General features: G+C 44.2%; 1 non-coding gene across 1 annotated transcript; it reads left to right on the top strand.

The window, feature by feature from the left end:
• The first annotated feature begins 778 nt into the window (after positions 1-778).
• Positions 779-850, top strand: TRNAR-UCU. Its single transcript has one exon. It is a non-coding gene; the product is annotated as a tRNA-Arg (tRNA).
• The last annotated feature ends 8,304 nt before the right edge of the window (positions 851-9,154 follow it).

Below are 9,154 nucleotides of genomic sequence, written 5' to 3'. Positions count from 1 at the left end.
AAAAAAAAAAAAAAAACAAAAAACAAAATGGTCTTGCGCTCCTCAACCGACAACCATGCTTCCGTCATTTTCTTTGACTGTCCTGCCTGTACCATGGTGATGCTAGCATTCAGTTGATTGATGCCATCTTTCCAGTGAATGTCTTACTACACGTTGCTACCGACTCAACTTCGAAAAGTTCTACACATATAACATCTCTTACACTGTGTATACATCTTTTTTGGCACCCTTGGTATATATATAAATGAGGGAAATACAGGAAAATCTTAGATCTTTTCTGGATAACAGTATTTCATGTGATTGAGTCTTAATTTTCATACTTATACTTCTGTAATGTCTAATTTTTCAATACAACAGATATATTATTTTATACTGAGAAAAAAGTACTTAAGATGCTATTTTTAAAACTATAATGAGATACTCCTACACACCCACAAGAATAGCTAAAATTTAAAAGGTCAAAAATACCAAGTGCTGGAGATACTGGGAACCCACTAGAACTCTAATTCATGGCCGGTAAGAGTGTACAAACATTCTGGAATACCACTTAGCAGTTCCTAATAAAGTTAAAAATACACTTGCTTACCCTGTGGCCCAGATATTCCTAAGAATATCTATACAACAGCGATTACAGCAGCCTTATTCCTAATGGCTAAAACCCGGAAATAACCCAAATGCCATAATAATAACCCAAATGCCAACATAATAATGGCTAAGCAAATTATTGGCATTTGTATAAAAGAATACTCTATAGTGATTATTTAAAAATTCACGTGCGGCTTTGGTGGTATAGTGGTGAGCATAGCTGCCTTCTGAGCAGTTGCCCCGTGTTCGATTCCCGGCCAGTGCAGGAGGTCTACCTTGGCTGGGCTTGGTGGCTCAGCCTGTAATTCCAGCGCTTTGGAAGCCGAGGTGAGTGGATTGCCTGAGCCCGCGGGTTCGAGACCTACCTGGGCAACTTGGCGAGACCTCATCTCTACAATAAATAAAAAAATTAGCCGGGTGTGGTAGCGCGCGCCTGTAGTTCCAGCTACTTGGAAGGCTGAGGCGGAAGGATCGCTGGAGCCCAGCAGGTTGCAGCTGCAGTGGCCGGGAGCGGCCACTGCACTCCAGTCTGGGCGACAGAGGGAGACTCCAACTCAAAAAAAAAGATTAAAAAATATAAAAATAAAAATTCACAGATTCATGCAACAACATGGAAAAATCTTCATGTTACGATTCATCCATTTTTCCCACTGAATGGAAAAAAAAGACACAAATAATACATACTGTATGATTCTATTTATATAATTTCAAAAATAGAAAAAATCAAATTTTTGATGATGGAAATCAAAAAATGTTACCACTGGGGACCAAGGGCTAAAAGATATACACGGGGCAGGGGCTTGAAAGAACTCAGACCACGAATATGTTCTTTAGCTTGATCCGAGCGGTATTCACAAGGGTCTATAAATATGTAAAAATTCATCTAGCTGAATACGTAATATGTGTATATTTTAATGTATTTAAATTCCACCTTAGTTTTCTTTTTTAATCAGAAAGGAAATATTACTTTCAAGAGTTTCCCAGTTGAGTGTGGTGGCTCACGCCTGTAATCTCAGCACTTTGGAAGGCCAAGAGAGGAGGATTGCTTGAGTCCAGGAGTTCAAGGCCAGCCTGGGCAACAAAGACCAAAAAATTAGCCAGACATAGTGGTACACATCTATAGTCCCAGCTACTCAGGAGGCTGAGGCAGAATGATCGCCTGAACTCAGGAGGTCAAGGCCGCAGTGAGCCATGATAATTCCACTGCACTCCATCTTGAGCAACAGAGTGCAATCCCGACTCAAAAAAAAAAAAAAGGCTCCCAAATCTCTAGCTATAATCTCAATTACAGGATCGGCCAATCATACCTACCCTTCCTATGTGAATTTCAAAATCTCCCTTCCTAAAATAGAAGACAACCGACATTCACATGCCAGACTGCCAGGCTGTATGGGAAGCCCTTGACACCTATGCTTATGTAGTTCTCATAATCCTGTGAGGTATGATGAATATCCCCTTGCGGAAACTACAGCTCAGAGAGTGTGAGTAACTTGTCCAGGGCCTCAAAGAATAAGGAACAGAGTCAGGATTTGAAACCAAATCTGCGAATCCAAAACCCAATGTTTCCCCAAAACCCAACGTTTCTCCGGATCTTAAGGCCTCAAGTTCCATGTCACTCTGTCCAGCACTTGCCTTTTGACAAATACGTAGGATCTTTCCCCGCAACTCCATGTCAGCCTCAGCTCTTCCTCACTAAACAGCAAGCCCTGTATGTCTCCCGCCTTTGAAGGAAGAAAAGAAACTCTGATACAGGAAAGCTTACATATGGCACCTGACAGGAGCCCGAATGTACACTTACCACTCACACTTGATCGTCCTTCCCAGAAAATTGTAACTCAAGTCACCCTTTATATTTTTTTATTAGTGCAGGAGGCTTTTTTTCTTATTTTAGTTTAGTTTCATGGTTGGGAGCATGTGAGGATTTACTACATAAGGAAGTTGCATGCAGGTGAACTGTGGGCTTCTGACTGGCCCTCTCTCCCCCTGATAGTAGACCAGGAACCCAGTGTGTTGCCATGCGACCCCTCCCTCCTTCGTCCTCCCTTCCTCACCCTCCCCCAGCAATGCCCAGTGTCAATTAATGCAAGAATTTTTTTTATAGCTTGGAACATACCTAATTTCCTCTAAGGTCTATGAACTGGCCCACAAATGAGCAAAGCAAAAGAAAACAGGCCCTGCGCAGTGGTCCACCCAGGGGTCCCTTAGTTCTGCAGTTCAGCCGGGTCCAAGTTGTCCGAGGAGGCTGTTCTGCCCAACTACTGACTGATCAGTACACAGCTGTCCTCCAAGGCGGAAGCAGCCTCTCTGCACATCCTGCAGGTCATCCAAGGCTTACAAAGGATAATGACCTTTGATTTACTGTTGGTGTTATGTTGTCAAGAGATATTCTCAAACCTTCTACCTCTCTTCTATCTCCAATAACCTGGACTGTCAACCAGGCAAGGTTTAGAGAAAACAGTCTCTCTTTTGGTCCCAAGAGCCAAGCAAACCTTAGCCATGACTCCAGGATCGAGTTCGAAGTCTTCAGGTCAAAGACAAATGGACTGCAAGGTCCATAAGGTGAAGCTTCAGGGTCCAAACTTCCACAGGCCCCTTTCAAGGTCCAACACCTAATTCTGTGTTGGTCACTTTGTATCCTTATTTTAAAAAAGGCCCTCCAAATGGTAAAGCTTTAAGTCCCCACAAAACCTGGATTTGGCCTTACCTCTGAAACATATTATGATTGTGTTGGCACAAACAACAGATCTATGTTAAATTACACTTTACCAATCAAGATAACTTAGGAGAAATACTTGAGAAAAACCCATGTATTACCAATAAACATCAGGACACTGAGGGATCACAGACATACATTAACATCCTTCTGCTTAATTTCACTTGTTAGTAGTAATATTTTCTCCATTTGATGGTCACATCAGCAGTGTATTAGTAAGAGGGGCTGGTGCTTGTTATGTGGTTTCGTTGTTATTTTAGGGCTTCAAGTTTCTCAATTCTTGGAAATGAGAGAATTGAAAAGAATGACAGATGCAAAATGAAAAACTCATTGCACAAAAGTTTCACAAGTTTGTTGCAGTGGCAACACTGCTTTAGAAGAGCTAGATTAGGATAAACCACATCACAAGTCCATAAAAGAAAAAAGGGAAAAAACCAGCACCACTGTCATGACCTTTCCTATGCATGAAATGTGCTCAACATAAATGCATCTCCCTTGGTTTTCTGAACTGCTGCTCAATCACCATGATGCAATCATGACAGTCTATTTTTTCAAAAAGCCTTAGAGTTATGAAACTACTCATACTTCCCTGGTAATGTTGTCCACATGGGCACATTTAAGAGTTACAATCAACATTTTTAATTTCTATTTTTTTAATGCAAAAAAGGGCAAACTTTACTTTAAGCACCTGTACACCACACTATGTAATCCAATTAAGAAAAAAATATATTAGCCAGGCACAGTGGCTCATGCCTAGAACCCTAGCTCTTTGGGAGGCCAAGGTGGGAGGATCACTTGAGGCTAGAAGTTCAAGACCAGCCTGGGCAACAAAGCAAGATCCCATCTCTACAAAAAATATAAAATAAAATAATCTGCCAGGCATGGTGGTGCACACCTGCTATGATTGCTGGAAAATATGCAATTTCTGGGTTAGCTTGAGAAGTACTTAACAAGCCCCCACCTCATGTGTGTATGCACTCACAGAAAGGCACAGGTGACAGACAAGGCATTCAATGCTTTTATTTCTGAAGATGAGTTGATAGACAATTTCTATTATTCTCAGAAGAAAAATACAGCACAGTGAATATCAGAGCACAGAAGAATGAGAAGAGTGAAAATATACAGTTACAACTTTCTCCTCTCTCTCCTGCCTGTCTTTCCTCTCTCTCCCTCTCCCTTCTCTATTTCTCTCCCCGCCCCACTTCCATCTCTCTCCCTCCCTTCCTCTCCCTCTCTCCTGTCTCCTTCCTCTCTTTCCTCTGTCTCTCTCTCCTCTGTCTCTCCTATCTCACTCACTCTCACTCTCTCTCTTTCCTTCCCTCTCCTCTCTCCTCCCTCCCACCTTCCCTCCCTTCCCCTCCGCCTCTCACTCTTTCACCCTCCCTCCCTCTCTCCACTCCTCCCCCAGCCTCTACCTTCCTCTCCTCTCCCCCTTCGCCCCCATCTCTACATCTCTCCTCACCTCCCCTCTCTCTTTCTCCCTCTCACTCTCTCAATTTCTCACCCCCTTCCACCCCCCAGCTTCCATTGCCCCTGTTCTTACTCTTTCCTGGTTGATCCTTGTCTGGTTCACTCATCTCTTTCTGCCCCTTTTCTATGACGTTTTCTCCAGTCTTGTAAATATCTGTCATCCTCTGTGAGCTCATTAAACTCACCATTTCCACTTTCACTCTTTGCCAGTAACTCCCAGATATGCACCTAGAGTCCTGACTTCTTCTTCATAGGGCTGTCGACCCTCTGCTCCTTCAAGCCCCCTTCCTATCACAATCTCTCCTCTCTCCATGTCTTCCCCCACACACTCCCCCCAACCCTGGTCTAACCCCATATCCGTAAAACTGCCAGATGCATCTTCTCAAACCTTGAGAGTCCTCATTGAAGGCATGAGTTTCTTCGTCTGGCCCTAACTCAAAGCCTTTGAGGATTGGATGTAAACCTGCAGATTCAATCTCGGCTCCTTCCATCCCAATTCTCTTCACTCCTCCTAGCTCCAGCCAGACTCAATCGTCATCGGGCGCCGAATCCTGGGCTCTCCTGGCCTCCTGCCTTGGCTCACAATTTCTTCCCCCTGACGCCCCTTTTTCTGAAACCATCCTAAGTTCTTCCCGCCAGCAGAACTCCATGTCCCTCTTTCTCACTTTCCTTGAGCTCATGAACCACCACTGCATTCATCATAGGATGCAAAGATTGTCATAACTGATTACAAGCAGAAACCAAAACAAAATATCAAGTCACATCCAACTCATAAAATACCATTTCTAAATGTCTAAAACTAAACAGGCTTCTACTAAAGGACATGATGGCTCATCCTATGAGGGTAAGGGGTAGAATGGCAAGGCAATGTCCTCCTTTTTTTGGCCTTTTTTTTTTGAACCCCAAAAGGACCAAAAAAAGGAGGGGAGAGACATTCATTCTTTTTTTCTTCCTCAATTACAACACGACTGTTTTTCTCTCTTCTTCACACAAACCCGGATGTACGTGCATCTCTATTGATCAGTGCTGCTGAACTCATCATCTATGCAGTGCCCGAACACCATCACCCCCTGGAATTTCACAAACCTGACCACAACACACACGTGGTTTGGCCTACACACTGGCAAGTAAACTCGCTCATCTAGAGTCAGAGAAAATGAGGATGTTATTTATTTAAGCAAACGTGTGCCAACGTAACCGCAGGGACAGGAAGAAGAAGGGACATGGATGACACACTGACAGACACCAACATCATCACCACAAAGTTGGCCAAGCTTGGAAAAGAGGAACTGCACAGACACCTGGCAAAGGCTTTCAAGATTTCACTTATTCCTCCAAGCATGTTATTCACCACACATAGCCAAAGTCTGTGAGCTCAGTTGGGTCATAATCTCCTTTGTTTTTTAAATTTTCTTTTTCTTTTTTTTTGGAGTCAGAGTTTCACTCCATCACCCAGGCTGGAGTACAGTGACACGATCATGGCCACTGCAGCCTCAACCTGCTGGGCTCAGGCTACCCTTCCACCTCAGTTTCCCAAGTAGCTGGAACCACAGGTGCGTGCCACCATGCCTGACTAATTTTTTCCTTTTTATTTATGGCAGAGACGAGGCCTCACTATTTTGCCCAGGCTGGTCTCAAACCCCTGGGTTCAGGCAGTCCTCTTGCCTCAGTCTCCCAAAGTGCTAGGATTACAGGTGTGAGCCACCACGCCCTGCCTGTTTTTGTTTTTTTCAAGGGATGGCTTCTGGAATTTATTATCAATTTCCCTCCCGCCTGAACCAAGAGAATATCACAGATTGCAAAGGAATCCCGGAAATCATTGTCCATAATGCTGTTTTCCCTAATAACCTGAAGAAGGGTGTCATTTGCAGTACATGCACCATCTCCAAAATACATGAACTTTTTATCAAGGCTGAGGCCAGTGTTCCTCCAAGTTTCTGTCCTCTGCAAATAGTGCAGATACTTAGAGGTAAAAAGACCAAGTAGCCCGCCCACAACATTTGTCCTCAGCATCCCCTACATTCTCCTGGTTCAGGGTTCACTGCTGTTCTCAATTGAAATGAGCAGGTCGTGCTGCCCGGAGCACCATACCAGAGAAGCCCAGAGGCAGGCCCTCAGCCCCAGAGAGAAAGCCAAGGTTCAAAGGGGTGAAAAGCAGGCCATGTCCCATGCCATCCTCCTGCTCTTGCTCCCCAGCTGTCACCCAGAAATTACAGGAGATAGAATGTCCTACGGGTTTGCTCCCTGAGGAAACTTCCAGAAACCGCACTCCAGCCTGAGTGACAGAGTGAGATCCCCGACTCAAAAAAAAAAGAGGCTTGATTGCCTGGAACCCTGTGGCTCATGCCAGTAATTCCAGCACTTTGGGAGGGCACAGCAGGAAGACTACTTGAGCCCAGGAGTTCGATATCAGCCTGGGCAACAGAGCGAGACCTCGTCTCTACAAAAATAAAAATTAGCTGGAAATGGCAGTGTGTACCTGTAGTCCCAACGACTTGGAAGTTCTCACTATTGCCCAGGCTGGTCTCAAACTCCTAGGCTCAAGCAATGCTCCCACCTCAGCCTCTCAAAGTGCTGGGATTGCAGGCATGAGCCACCACACCCAGCCAATATTAACCAGTCTTACAAGCTTCAGAATTTCCTCTTCACCACACTTAATATGAACAGTAACCCAGGGTTTATCTATGCTTTTACATCAAATCTAAACTGCTTTGTTTTGAGAGCCTCCATCATCTTATCCTTGTGAACAACATTATTTCTGTTTTGTCCCTTCTATAAATTAAGCGCACTCCTGTTGCTAATTAAGCTATTCCCTCATTTCCCCAGTCTTCTCAGTTTATTTTGACCCAATCCATCTCCACGTGGCCCATTCAACACCAACATACCCTCACAAAACATTCTCCAATGTCCCCAAAATGATCTTTCATGCTGTACTTAAGAATGTTCTTCCTCTAATTAATTATATCTGTATGTTGTGTTTGTTTGTTTTGAGTTGGAGTCTCACTCTGTCACCCAGCCTGGAGTGCAGTGTCACGCTCACAGCCACTGCAGCCTCAACCTGCTGGGCTCAGGTGATCCTTCCCGCTTCAGCCTTCCAAGTAGCTGGAACTACAGGCATGCGCCACCCACCACGTGTGGCTAATTTTTTGATTTATTGGAGAGATGAGATCCCACCAAGTTGTCCAGCTGGTCTCGAACCTGTGGGCTCAAACAATTCTCTCACCTCGACCTCCCAAAGTGCCGGGATTATAGGCCTAAGCCACTGCACCCGACCTTATATCTGTATGTTTATGGAATTCAATAACATGAATACCGCCTGGTTCTCAGTTGCTGTGTGGATATTGGTGATATGCCCTCAATCAGGCTAAGCATTACTTGAGGGGCACTAGATATATCACATATAACCCAGCATATAACCCAGACACACAGAAGACACTCAGGAAGCATTGATCATGGCAAACACCAGGGTTGGTCATTATAGTTGAGCATGCTGGTTCAGTTATGCGTGGAAGTTTTTTGTTTTGTTTTGTTTTGTTTTGTTTTGTTTTTAGTAGGGTTGAGGTCTGGCTCTGTTGCCTAGACTGCTCTCAAACTCCTGGACTCGCAATCCTCCTGCCTCAGTCTCCCAAAGTGCTGGGATTACAGGCATGAGTCATAGCATCTGGTGCATCTTCTTAAATTCTGTGTTTTGATTTGCCTTTCACTACCTGGTCTTCTCAAACACTGTCTCTGACATCTGTGGCAAAGCTTTACCATTCACCAAGCCTGGTTTTTCTATCCCATAGTGAACCATCAATTCACTAAAGCATTGTCTTTGAGTAAATAATCTTGGATGTAGTCCCTCTCTCTGATAGCAGTCTTCAAAACCATCCAGATTACTTTAAATTCTATTCCTGTTTCCCAGGTGGTTTTAAACCTTGAGTAACTGAAGAGCATTCAATCAACTGCACTGTACTTCCCATTATGTCAAAGTCATCAACACAACCTCAAATGATAAAACCAAATCCATGCCGAACCCGATTATTCAACGAGGTCCCCCTCTTTCGGTTAGTGACCTCCTGCCACACAGGGTGAGAACGCAGATCTATTCCCCAGAGCAGCATGGTGCAAGGGCCAGCTCCAAGTCAGTGGGTTCAATTGCTATCCGGTGGACAGTGTGAAGGAGGCATTCCGAGGCCACATCTTGGCTCAGTGATGAAGACTAGTGATGTCTGCCAGGGCGACAGCAAGGGAACAGGCAAAATGGTTTTGTTGACCCTATTCTTTAGGATTAGGATAAAGTCAAAAACTTCATGGAAATAAAAGTACCTTCCGTGCGATTGCTTCTACAGGGTTTGTTTATCGGTGATGGGATTCACCAATTCTCCTTTTTTATTCTGGGTAATT

This window comes from Carlito syrichta, unplaced genomic scaffold (assembly GCF_000164805.1).
Source record: "Carlito syrichta isolate Samal-C Ts95f unplaced genomic scaffold, Tarsius_syrichta-2.0.1 Scaffold305872, whole genome shotgun sequence".
In the NCBI taxonomy this organism is placed as follows: domain Eukaryota; kingdom Metazoa; phylum Chordata; class Mammalia; order Primates; family Tarsiidae; genus Carlito; species Carlito syrichta.
Note: the sequence above shows the minus strand (reverse complement) of the source record. Positions and strands in the feature narration are given on the sequence as shown.